Source organism: Sorex fumeus, unplaced genomic scaffold (genome assembly GCF_029834395.1).
Source record: "Sorex fumeus unplaced genomic scaffold, SorFum_2.1 ptg000044l, whole genome shotgun sequence".
NCBI lineage: Eukaryota > Metazoa > Chordata > Mammalia > Eulipotyphla > Soricidae > Sorex > Sorex fumeus.
Genome location: NW_026606101.1, coordinates 55,915,600 through 55,929,420, shown reverse-complemented (window position 1 = coordinate 55,929,420; position 13,821 = coordinate 55,915,600). Strand labels below are relative to the sequence as shown.

The 13,821-nt window shown below is 35.2% G+C and overlaps 1 protein-coding gene across 4 annotated transcripts in view; it reads right to left on the bottom strand.

Annotated features, from left to right (window-relative positions):
- Positions 1-13,821, bottom strand: part of TP63 (tumor protein p63) — a 250,617-nt gene that overhangs the window by 172,498 nt on the left and 64,298 nt on the right. The window lies entirely within an intron of this gene.

Sequence of the window (13,821 nt, the reverse complement as noted above, 5' to 3'; positions counted from 1 at the left end):
AGTTGGTCAAGATAATGGTATGTGTTTGTGTGTTGGAAAGGTTATTAAATAGTAGTGGTAATTATTTAATACCAGAAATGCCAAGACATGGGAATAATTTCAGGGTAGAAAACACTGTTATAAATATCCCCATTTGTAATTCCCATAATTATACAAATGTACACAAGTATGAGTCAGGGATGTATTGCAATCAATGATATAAATTAAATCTAAACATATGTTGATATTTTGATGAATCTTTCTTGGAAAAGATAAGATGGTAGTTGAAGTAACAATTTTCAGGAAAAAAATGTCTACAATGAGAAAAAAGTGTAAAGATGCTGTTATTTTATTTGGAACCACTTTCAAAAGTTGGTTGCAAAACTCAAAAACTATCATAAAGTCCCCTAGTCTTATATAGTATTAAGCACTACTGAGTTATTCACGTATCTCTACTATAATACTGTGAATCTATAAAGTTCCTTTTCTAATGTACCTATTTCAATGTTGCTAGTGAGTGATTAAAATAGATTGGTAACTCTCTTGAAAGGAGAATTTTTCATTCAGTAACACTTGTGTGCTCTTTTGAAATCCAAATTGAATATGAGGATTTAACATAAAAAATTATGTTAATTATCAAACACTTTCCATAATGAATCCAAAGGTTAGTGACTGTAAATCAAAGAGAAATGTGACATACACTCCTTTTGAAAACTGCTCTTGAAAAAAAAAATCTATCCTTTTGGGTTTTGCCTCACTCAAGAAAATTTATTTCATGAAAACATCAATTAAACCAAAAAGAAAACTTAATACAATTAATTTAAGAATACAGAATCTGTAAAAGTACATTTAACATTGGTTAAAAATTTGTGGACTTTAGAATCTTAGTTTCGCCATATTAAAAACTGATCTTGAATGAGTATTTGAGCTTTCTAAACCTCAGTTTCCTCATTTGAAGAACTGGAATATAAAAATGAATATGCTAGCATAAGATTTTATATAGTAAGATAATACAGATGCTCAGTAAGAGGTAGGTCATGATTATCACTGTTTTTTAATTGTGGTCCAAAGTTATACTGCCGTTCCCTGAAGAATGAGTCATCGAAGATACAATAAGTAGCATGGTTCCCAGGAGCCTCAGTAATCACAAAAATTTATTTCTAGACAATTTTATGGTCTCCTGATTTTTCTAATAAAAGAAAAACAAACAAACCAGACCCTTGCACAGAAATTTATACAGTGATAAATCTTTACTATTCTACACTAATATTCTTTGTGGTTTATGTACAATGCCCATATTCTTCACATGGCTGGCTGCTATAATTTTTAGAATTGCACAGGGATAGTTTTTCAGACTTTTTAATTCTGACCTATGGTAAATGCCAGTACATGATTGAAATAATTTGGGACTAGTATATAGATACATTGTATGCCTTTGTATGGATCAGGGATATGCCTTCATTGCAAATTCATGAAGACCACAGGTATTCTTGTTGGGAACACAATCATTATTCCTAAGCACAAACAAACTGTGTGGAAAATTAATTCATTTATCTCAATTAGTGCCACAATCTTATTTTTTACTCACACAAAGGCTTATAAGGATATTTCTTTGTCAGCATCTCCTAAGAATGTTTCCTTGAAATGGCAATGTATCTTGTAGGACCTCAGAAACTTCCCTTGGTTCCTATCCATACAACCTCTAAGTAGAGACAGAAAAGACGAGAGAGAAAAAAGGGATGAATACACCAAGAAATTATGGCATTTTTGTAAATATGGATGTGTATGATGCTCCCATCTATTCTGCAAAGTTAGAACTAACCCATATAGCTAATTCTAACTTTAAGAGACATTGGAATATATATATCCAACTGTGTTCCACATATCCTTGTAAGTCTTTGGGTGAATGAGAAATAAAGTCTGATCAAGGCAATAATGGAAAAAATAGAACGTATTACTGGATGCATACAAAATAAATGCTTCCTTGAAATTCTTTGGAGGGAAGGTATTTATTTTCGTAAGCACTTTAAATAAAGATTTCTTTACATGGGTGTTCTTATGCTTGTGTATGTATACAAGTAAAATTGAGTATTTGTTCTAGAAACATATTCAATGGACTGGCATTTATTCACCTCTTTATTTTATTTTTTTCTCTGCCAAGCGAGTCATAGCAAGGAAGAGAGGTGTACATATTCTCATATTCCTCAGATTTTTGGATCTACATAAGGATGATCCTCAACAAAAGGAATTGTATTAGATTGTGGTGTATGCCATTGGTAGAAAAATGATGAAAAAGAAATCTATGACAAAAATCAAAGACACTCAAACATTGAAATTCCAGAAATGGAAATTGGTAGGATTTCTAGGCACTTAACTTCAAATGTATTTCTTAACAAATATATGCCTAAGCATGTGTGTGCGTGCATGCGTGCGTGCGTGCGTGCGTGTGTGTGCGTGTGTGTGTGTTAAGCTTTTGAATGCCGATTATCTCTGTAGTATTCTCTGGTATATTCTGTTTCTTGACACTGAGCTTTAACTCTGGGTTAGGTAGTTAGGGCTCCTGGAACCAGGGCCTAGACCTAATCTCTTCAATTGTCTTTGTAAGTTTTCGGTATACGGAGAACATCAGGGTTAGGAGAAAACTGAGAACGTAATGTTTCCAAATGCCATGTCAAGGATGAAAGAAATCCAGACATTGGAAAAATATTTAGAAAAAAATAAATAACAATTTTATAAAATATTTATGAGGATTCAATGCTATAATATACTGGATACATGCACGCATATAAACACATAATTCCATTTAAGTGGTGCCTATAATTCATCTATTTATAACAATATCCCAGTGAATAATATATTGAGTGCCCATGTAAAATGGGGCGGGAGAAAGAGTACAGGGGTAAGGAACTTGTTTTGGTAGTGGTAGATTCAGGTTCAATCTGCTTATGGCCCCCTAAGCACCACTAAAAGTGATCCCTAAATACACATCCAGGCGTAGCCCCAGGCACTACCAGGTGTGACTGAAACCCAAAACAAATAAACCAAATGAAAAATGTCAAACCCCATAAAAGCCAAAGACTTTTTAATTCAATTTCACCCAGCTGCTTTTAAGGTTTGGCTGTATTAAGCAAAATTGGAATTATTAAAAATAGTACTTTGTAGAGAACAACAACAACAACAAAAATGTCTTCACTACTACTTTTATCACGCATAGGCAAAAATTATTCTGTGGGTCAAGTACTCCTAATTAGTACTTTGGAAAGTTTCTTACAGACTTAGAAATCTATTTCTACTGATATAAACATTGCTTGTTTATTAATAAAATGTGCAATTTAAGTATAATAGGAACATCAATAGTAAAGAATAAAAGGGGTTTCAAATTTCTCAGGGAAATGTATACTTAGCACAATATGAAGAATATAATAACTGAATTAATTAATTTTAAATATAAAATTATAATTTAATTATTTAAAAGCAGTATTCATAAGAAGATATTTTTAAATTTTATTTTGTCATTTTATGCAGCCTTCAATTTCCAATATATTCAATATTCAAAGAGAATAGACATAAATCAGGAGATAAATAACTTGACTTTCTGAAATTACAATTGGATCAGTCCATTGGGGGTGGAGTACATTTAAGATTACTCCCTGGCCAGCGATATAGTACAAGGGTTAAGGTATTTGCCTTGCATACTTTGACCCTGGCTTTAATTCCCCACACCACATGGTCCCCCAAGCACCTTCATGAACCCTGAGCATGGAGTCAGAAGTAGGTCCTTTGCATCACCAGTGTGGCAAAACTAGCCCATTCCTCCACTACCACCCTCCAAACAAAAGACTGTTCCCTAACGGTTTAGGGTTAAGATAAACTTGTTTCAAATAAAAGAGCATCTATTCAGGAAAATGAGTTATTGATAAAAAAAAGACAAGAACCAAAGGATAGTCTTAAAAGCTAGTTTTATGTCCTGCTCAAAATGGGATGCCTATGTGTAGATTGTTAGCTCATGTGCTAATAACCCAGTCTCTTTCCCACTTTTTAAAAAATTAATAGATTTCCATTTCTTCAGAAAACATTGAGTAACTAATGATTGTCAGACTGTGTGTTAAGTGCCAGAAATGAAAAATAATAATAAAAAGATTAAGAAAAAGATCTATTTGCTAGAGAGTCAAAGATTGGGTGGGATAAAGATGGAGTGACTATCAAACCCATTAGGTTTATGCAACTCTCTCTCTCTATACACACACACACACACACACACACACACATATATATCACTGTCACTGTCACTGTCCTCCTGTTGTTCATTGATTTGCTCCAGTGAGCCCAGTAACGTCTCCATTGTGACAATTCTTACTGTGTTTGGCATATCAAATACGTCACAGGCAGCTTGCCAGGCTTTGCTGTGCGTGTGAGATACTCTTGATAGCTTGCCAGGCTGTCTGAGAGGGGCGGAGGAATCAAACTCGGGTGGGCTATGTTAGCCTCTTGCAAGGCAAACTCGCTGTGCTATTGCTCCAGCATATATATATATATATATATATATATATATATATATATATATATGACCCTGATGTCAATAATCAGGAATTTACATTCTGATTTCTGCTTTGGTGGCCCAAGGATTTCCACACAGAAGTGACTATTTCTTGAAGCTATAAAACACAAAAATAACAGAGTCCCATGCATCTTTGTGTTTATACATAGAACTGAATGTGTCACTTCATATCTTAGTCATTGTCACTGGCATTCAATCAATTCTGAAATATAAACTTAGTGGCATGGCTTGGGAGGTGACTTATTTTCAAACCTTAACATTTCCCCAAGAAAATGTAATTTGAGCTAGAGATATGGTTCAGGAGGTAGGTATTAGCCTTGCACGTGAATTACCCTGACACCACATATAGTTCCCAACCAAGAGTCATCTTGGAGTATAGAGTCAGAAATAAGCCAGCCCAGCTGGGTGTGGTCTAAAATACCTCTTGCAAATAGAATGAAATTTGTATACTAATCTTAATTTGTGAAAATAAGATTGCAAACAAAACTTGCATCTTACTTATAGTCTTTCTGTTTGTGCTTGCATGTACTCAGAAAAGTGCACTTAAATTACTCTTTGTTTCCCTTATGCATATCATGTATCAAATTAATCCAGAAGAAGGTAGACTTAAGCTTGGCCTACCAAGTATTACTTTTCTTTCAGCACTTTTCCACTTTGATCTCTTGGACTGCTACTTTTCCTTTTGTATATACATGGGCTCATATCAACAACCCTTTGGTACTAAATTTCTTTAAGTTGACCTCTCTTCCTCAAATCTTTTTTTAAGTTCAGAAGTAAAAAATTTAAATAACCTATAAGCAAAATGCACATGGTACATAACATACCGTTGGAGCCATGTAATCCCATCAACGACCATGACCCCATGACTATAAAACCAAGTTCCCAGAAGAGAACAATGCAGTCTCCTGCCCCTGTGCCTGGATGTCCTCACTGGGGCCCCTTGGAGGGGGAAGGTTGAGTTTCCCTCTCTGCCCTGAGCAGAGCTCCTGCAGCTGAAGACCTCTGGAACCCAGCCACAGCCATGCTCAAGGCCACTCTCTACACACTCGGATGAGCCTCACGTATGAAGGAACTGGCAGAGAAGCCCAGGTGTGTGGGACCTGGGCTGAGATCACCAAGGCTGCTCAGATTGTGACTGGACCTCCTCCACCCAGATCCACCATCTTCCAGATAGTTACACCCACCAACTGCCCCTAGCACCATGTAACCCCAACAACGGCCAAGATCCAGAGACTATTAAAACCAAGCTCCCGGAAGTAGAAGGCCTCTTATTGTCCAGTTCTCACTCTCAGAGAACCTGGCAGGCCACCGAGAAAATCCTTCCCACACAGCAGAGTCTGGCAAGCTCCCTGTGGCATATTCTATATGCTAAAACCCTGTAACAATGATGGATCTCATTCCTCTAACCCTGAAAGAGCCTCCAATGTTGCACTTGCTAATATCTCAGGGCTAGAATGAATGAGACGTTACTGGTGCCTGGTCGAGGAAATCGATGAACAACAGGATGAGAGTGATACACTCATACAGTGATACATAACATCAATGCTGTAAGATTAGTAGATGGGCTAAATGCAGACAATATCCCTCATAAAGGGCTGGAGCAATAGCATAGCGGTAGGTTATTTGCTTTGGGCGCAGCCGGCCCAGCAGAGCCAGGTTCGATTCCTCTGCCCCTCTTGGAGAGCCCGGCAAGCTACCAAGAGTATCTTGCCTGCACGGCAAAGCCTGGCAAGCTATCCGTGACGTATTCAATATGCCAAACAGTAACATAAAGTCTCATGATGGAGACGTTACTGGGCCTGCTTGAGCAAATTGATGAACAACGGGAGGACCATGACCTTGACCATGACCATCCCTCATAAAGGCTTTTAATGGTTAGTTGCTTTTAATTGCCAATCAAAATTAGTGTATTATTATATGATCACAATTCTACCACAAGGTAGGATACCATTCTGCGAATCTGATGGACTTTATTCTCTCTACTTTGAATTTTTCCCCTTAAAGGACCTTCGTCTTTAGTTACCTCAAATCTGAGAAACAAGGCTACTTTCTCTTAGAACTTCAATATCTTCAGGTAGAGTTTGCATTTTCCCCATTTTGCTACCAAATGCTCTCTCTCTCTCTCTCTCTCTCTCTCTCTCTCTCTCTCTCTCTCTCTCTCCTGGTTTAGTGATAAATCATGGAATAATGGTCCTCAACTGAAGTAGAGGCTACTGTTATCATCAATGTTGTCAGATTCTTCATTTCTGACAACACAAGACCTTTACCATGTTGCCTTAAACACAGGAGACTTTACTGATGTGTCTATATGACATTTAATACTCTAAGAGAACACAATGACCCTATGACTGATAAATATACTCAACGTTGAACTTATTTATAGTTTTTAGAGGTGAGGCAGACAATTTGATGAGTGTCCTGTTAAAACTCTAGGAACTTGGCAACAACTGTGTATAGGAATTCCCCCTGTTCTGCATTTTATCACTGCTGTGATTTGTAGACATCCCTGTTTAATGAAGCACACAGCTGTGTAAGAAGAGCAGGAGGAGGAGTTTGGCAATAAATGGCCAGCAGGAAATCTGGCAATCATGTCGTGTGGAATTTCCCTAAGGTGGTGGAGCTGCTATCCACGAGCACTCTTGTAGCTGAGACCTCACTAGCTTTCTGAAATGATCATCTTAATTGCCTAAATAACCAAGCAGATAAATTACAATAGTAGTCTTGCCCTTTCATTCAGGGTTAGCAAGATATTTTTGCAAATCCAGGATCTAGAGTTGAATTGAAACCAACAAAATAAAATAGAAAATGATCTAATTTTTCAACTAAAACTAATGAAAACATTGAGGGAAGCGAAAAATGAAGTCTCTTTGGCTAACGTCAAGAATGATTTCTTTTTAAATATTCCCTGACCTTTCTTATATTATTTTAGCTTCAAACAGAAGTATACATAGCAAAAACTTGAAAGTTGAGAAATTTTGTCATGCCCTAAATATCTGAGTTTTGTATCTGGGTTTGAGTACTACCTCTGTAACTTATTGATCATGTTTTTTGGGCTAGATTTCTGGCCTCTTTGACCTATATGTTGTATTCCTATACAGCATAAGAGAATAATATCTACCCCAGAGAACTTTTTATGAGTATTACCTGAGAAGGCCCACTGATAAGCCTTGATACCTACCTTCTTTCCTTCTCATCCTTTTTCCACAAATGCAAATGTAGAGCAACATGACTTAATAGTATAGTGTAAATCCCTTTGAAAATGGCATTTTGAAATTTAATAAATTTGAGTGAAAGTACTGGTGAGCCACAAGATACATTTTTTTCTTGCTATATTATCTCATTCTTACTTTGGACAAAATGGCAGGCTACCGAATGTAACCTGCCCACACGGCAGAGTCTGGCAAACTCCCCGTGGTGTACCCAATATGCCAAATAACAGTAACAATGATGGGTCTCATTCTCCTAACCCTGGAAGAGCTTTTAATATGGCACTTTTTAAAAAATCTTAGGAATAGGACGAAGGAGACGTTACTGGGGCCTGCTTGAGGCAATCAACAAACAACAGGATGGTCGTGATCGTGGTCGTCGTGATTACCAAGTAAATGATACGATTATTTATTACCTTTATTTCGGCTGGAGTGATAGCACAGCGGGTAGAGTGTTTGCCTTGCATGCAGCCAACATGGCCTATCTGGTTTTGATTCCTCCACCCCTCTCCAAGAGCCCGGCAAGCTACCATGAGTATCTCGCTCACATGGCAAAGCCTGGCAAACTTCCTGTGATGTATTTGATATGCCAAACACAATAACAAGTCTCACGATCGAGACCTTACTGGGCCCCCTCCAGCAAATCGTTGAACAACGGGAGGACAGTGACAGTGACCTTTATTTCAATAAATTTAAACCATTTATTGATGCATGTATCTACTTATTTGCAAAATATCCCTAAGAAGTATAGCCAATATCTTAGGTTTCTTTTTATGTTTAAACGTGAATAAAGGTTCAGGGGTTTGCCTTAAGTAATTAAAGGTGAATTACAATTCCCAAGCTATATAATCTTCACTATATCTTTTTTACATTATCCTTGCTTCAAAACATTCTCTTTCGAGTTCTAAATAATTAGACAAATGATCTGCAGAAATATTTCATTAGGGCATTATAAATTTAAAAAACCCATAGTACTTAATATTCTATTCCAAATACTTTTCATTAGAATAAATAATATAGGGCTCCAGGATAGCTCAGGGGCAAAAAGCCTGCCTTTAAAGTCTGAGACAGGCAAGAGTGCAAGGTCAAGCCTCCATATTGCTCCTTTGTCCATGCCTGCAGCCTAGTGTTTGATATCGTTAGCATCATAGCTGGTGTGTGTTTTTCTGTGCATCACAACCACAAGTGCATAAACATCACCACTGGGGTGTGACTTCAATGTGTGTGTATATGTGTGTCTGTGTCAGTGTGTGTATGTGTGTCTGTGTCAGTGTGTGTATACGTGTGTATGTATGTCTATGTGTGTGTATATGTATTTGTCTATATGTATATGTGAGTGTATATGTGTCTGTGTCTGTGTGTGTATATGTGTGTGTCTCTGTCTGTGTGAGTATATGTGTGTATGTGTGTCTGTGCCCGTGTGTGTACATGTGTGTGTCCTGTGTTTGTATATTTGTGCATGCATATGTGTGTCTGTGTCTGTGTGCGTCTGTGTGTGTGCAAGCATCACAACCAAGTACATGAGATCCACAACCAAGTGCATTTGACTTCAGATCATGGCAAGAACAGAAGTGAGTGAGTGAGGAAAGGGGAATTAAAATAAACTAAAGAATAACAGAAACCTTTATTAAATAAAAAAAAACAAAATGAAAGTTAAAATTTTTCATTATACTTGGTCCGTAAGATGATTTAAAAAAGTAAAAGAATAATGAGTTTGCTAGAAATACAACCTTGAATTTAACAATTAAAAATATGAAAGGCCACATTAGTTTGCCATTCAAAAAAATTTTACCAAGAAAGATAGCATATGCAAGAGTTTTTTTCTAATAAAGTTTAGTTGAAATTATGAATCTATCATATGAAAACTCATAGTTAAGATAAATGATAAATTATGAAAATGATCAATAATATACTATACCAGAATAAATATGAATAGGAAGGGAAATAAAAATAGGGAAGATCTGAAAATTACATGGGGCCATGAATCTAAACCTATTATGTCATTAAATAAATACAATAGTAATATGAGATATTTTAGATATATGAGAGTTCCCGTTTGTAAAAATGAGAAAATGTTAATTGACATGCTGAAAGTTCTTGAACACAATGCCTTGATTTTTAGAGCTGTCACATTCCTGAGTCAGGAGACATTTGTGGGTATGAAAAAGTCTAAAAGTGGTTTTCATATTTGAAGCATTTAAAATACTTTGCATATTATGTTATTTTCTACGAAAATTAGCATTATTGTAATAACCTAGTATAATAGTACACATGAGTGAATTCAATGAATGAATCTGTTTCTGTGGGTGGGGCCTATGGTCTTGGGGTTTAAACCCTGATAAGCTCACTTTAAATGTCTTGTCATATATTCCTCTTCAAAACTGGTTATTTTGTGGTCACCAAACATGCCTTAGAAGTCTAAGTTGTGTCATATATTGGTAGACACTTTTGATAAGTACATATCCATACCTGATATGGTATATATCAAATCTCAGTAAGCACATGTTACCTGGCATTTTAATCAGAGGGTCACTAGAGCCAAATCCAAAATTTTTCTTCACCAGAGTTTAGTTTTTTGTATAAAATGTACAAATGACAGACTATCAGATCTTTTTCAACAAGCAAAAAAAGGAAATAGAAATATTGTACTTTATAAAAGACCTTTGATCACACAAATTAATTTTCTTAAGTGATTTCTATGACCGTTACAACTAGCAGAGTGATAAAGAATTTATTTACTGAAACCATTTTCAAATATGAAATTAAAGGACAACACATAGTTATTGTAAGGTTGCTTCAAGACTATTTATTAAGGGTGCATCTACCAATCAAGATCATGGGGTCAATTTGTTGGCTATATCTAGAGAAAGGAGAGGGTAAAAAGGAAGGGTGTAAAAGGAGAAAGGAGGAGGGGAAAGGGTGAGAGAGATGAAGAAAAAGAAAGAAAGGAAAAAGAAAGAGGACAGACAACACTGGAATAAAATGATCAGATCTCATAGTAAAAAGTATGGATGAGCACTATTTTATAAAATTTAAAGTCTGAATTAAAGAAATATTAATATTTATATATGTATGTACATATACACTCTCGCACTGTTATGTCTGTTCCAAATTTAGCATTTTAGTGTGTCTTGTAATCTAAAATATAAACTAATTGTAACACTCTAAAAATAGTTAAGATCCATTTTAAATTAGTTTCTTCTTATATAATTATAGTAAAATAAAAAATAAATATAGGCTATGGCACTAACTTTACCTGAATTAATAATATAAATTATAGTTCATAGTACTTATAATATTACTACTAAAATACATGATATTATGATCTTAATAACTTTTCAGGGTGTTGCACTAAATTTTAAATTAATAACATTCTACCTAATAAGATTTTACTATGAAATAGGTAAGAACAAAAATTTGATTATGCCATAGTCATAAACATATCATTACCCTCTATGGTGCAACAAACTCTATGCCTATGATTATTTTCAGAGGAAATTTTTCAAAATAAGAGAATAAATGAATGTATATCAATAATGACTACTAAATTGGTAATAAAAACAAACAGGTACATTACTTACCTAAGAATGAACATAACAGACTGATTTTACTGTATGCTGGCAAATCTACAAGGCATACTATAAAATGTAGGCCTTAAAATGACCAGTCTATTGCAAATTTAGAAAAAAAGAGAGACATTAAAATACACAATTTTATCTGTGCTATGATTGCAGCTAATCAGATATTATGCAAGAATCTAGTTAGATATTGGAAGTAGAAACATAGAAATGTTTAATTTGCTAGAGTGATAAAACAGAATTTGAAAGTATTCTTGTTTTGCTAATGTTATCATAAACTGCTATTAAAAGTATCTTAATATGGTTCTAAAATATGACCAATGTGGCAACAAATCTAAACTGCTTTTATACATTTCTAAGTAATTTTTGGCAAATGAGCTAGAAGAAAGTATTTCCAAGATGGAGAATAAGCAAGTGAGAGTAAGAAGAGCCATAGGGAAAAATAAAAGTAAAGCAAGATCTATTTTGTGATTAAAATAAATGATACAAGATATAGAGAATGTTTCTGCTTGAAATTTGGGGAGCCAAGATCCACTGAAAGGATCAGAAGTCCAAACTGGAATAGCTTTGGGTAATTCTACTACATTCTTCATCTCTATTTCTACGTTACCCAATAAAAAAAGCTGGTGATAACGCGTGCTTCTTGGTCTAACAGAATTTCCCTTTCATCCAAATGATACGTTTGAGACAGGGAATTCTGGGTCTAATGCAGATGGAGAAGAATGTCAGGGTAAAAAACAGAACTAAGGACTACAGTTACAGGTAAACTGACTTCTTTATTTCCCTATAATTTTTTTACTGTATTTGTCATTGTAAACCAACTTTATAGTTGGAGTGGAACTGAACTTGAAGCAATTATGAACTCTTGCAATGTGATGTGAAATTTTTTCCATTATTAAAATATATAGTTCAGAACAAGGTCAAAGAAGTCTATGCTTTTATAAGATAGACAATATGGGCTTATTAAATTTGTTTTGAATATTAAATCATCTCTTCTTCATAGATAAAGCAGATCATAAAATATTACAATGACTGTCAAAGGACTGCTGATATTGTCATTCAAAGCAGACTAATATTTTCTCAAAAAAAGAGCAATTTACAGTGCCAAATCATCTTTCCCTTGTAATCCATCTTCCAGTTATTAATTTTTGATGTACAAAAATATTTTGATACAAATAATTCAAATTGGAAAAATCCAATGTACTATGAAGATTTTCCTGTACCACGAATGGTCTTAAAAGCAATAGGATCATTTTAAACTCTCCAAATATAAATTATGTTTTGTATTGAATCTGTTGTTATGAAGTCCATATGCTGTTCAGTCTAGTAGAGGTTCTGATTTAACTTGACAGTAAGAAGCATGACTCCTCCAAAATTATTTCTATGACCCAATAATGTTGATGAGAATATTATCTTAAACTATAAGGAAATACATCAGTAATAATATCAGAAGTGTGAATTTAATAAAAAGTGACAGGTTACTTTTTCAAACTGGACAACCTCAATAAGTGTGTTTTCTATACAATGTCCTGAGGAAATGGGCTCTGGATAAAAGAGAACTGGATTTTAAAATTAGACAATAAATAGGAAGTGACTCAGGCATCAATCAACACAGCAATCATTGATAAAATGCTGACCAGTGCATGGTGAAGACAGAGTGTTAAACAAACACACACATCAGGAAGATCCTTAGTCTGGTATCAAGGTCTGTTTGCCTAATAATGACAATTTCCCATATATATGAAGTAGGCGTTAGTAAGTGCTATCTAAATCTTGTATAAAGCTCGAGAAACTACTTAGAAGTGGTGGGTAGCTTCACAAGGGAACGGTGGGAATTCTATTCTATTCTATTCTGACATATAGAGAACCAGAGTAAGAGCATTTTGGAGAGAGAAATGTCATGACCCATCTTAGAAACCAACACGTTTGTGCTAATGTTCATTCACACGTATACCATATTCTGCTGCACAGTGGCTTGGTCACATCTGACATCACAGACACGCTTCTCCCAGTCTATTATACAAGACTAGCCTACAGGGTAAGTCAAATCTGGCTTGTAAGGAGAAAATGGATGCAAGTGGTTTGTTGAAGTGCAACTGAGAGAAAAAATCTCTGAGGCAAGCAAGAAAGTGTCTTCAATTCGCACTAAAATATACTTGATAGCTTTCAGATCCTTCCCAGTGAGAATATTCTGTTAGAGAGGATAAGTTAATCTTATTGATGAAAAACACTTCACAAGAGGTCATAGTACCATTGCATAGTGAATTGGTATGATGGTGACTTGTGGTTTGGCCTAAGTTCTCCCAACAATTGAGTTGTGTGATTCTGAATAAATTATGAACACTTTCTGAGTTTAGTTGCTATTTTTTAGAGAGAGACAGAGACAGAGACAGAGAGACATAGAGAGATGGAGAGACAGAGAGAAACAGAGAGACAGAGACAGAGAAAGGAAGAGATCTTAGTTTCTCTATGGAATACCAATGAATTTATCACTATGCTA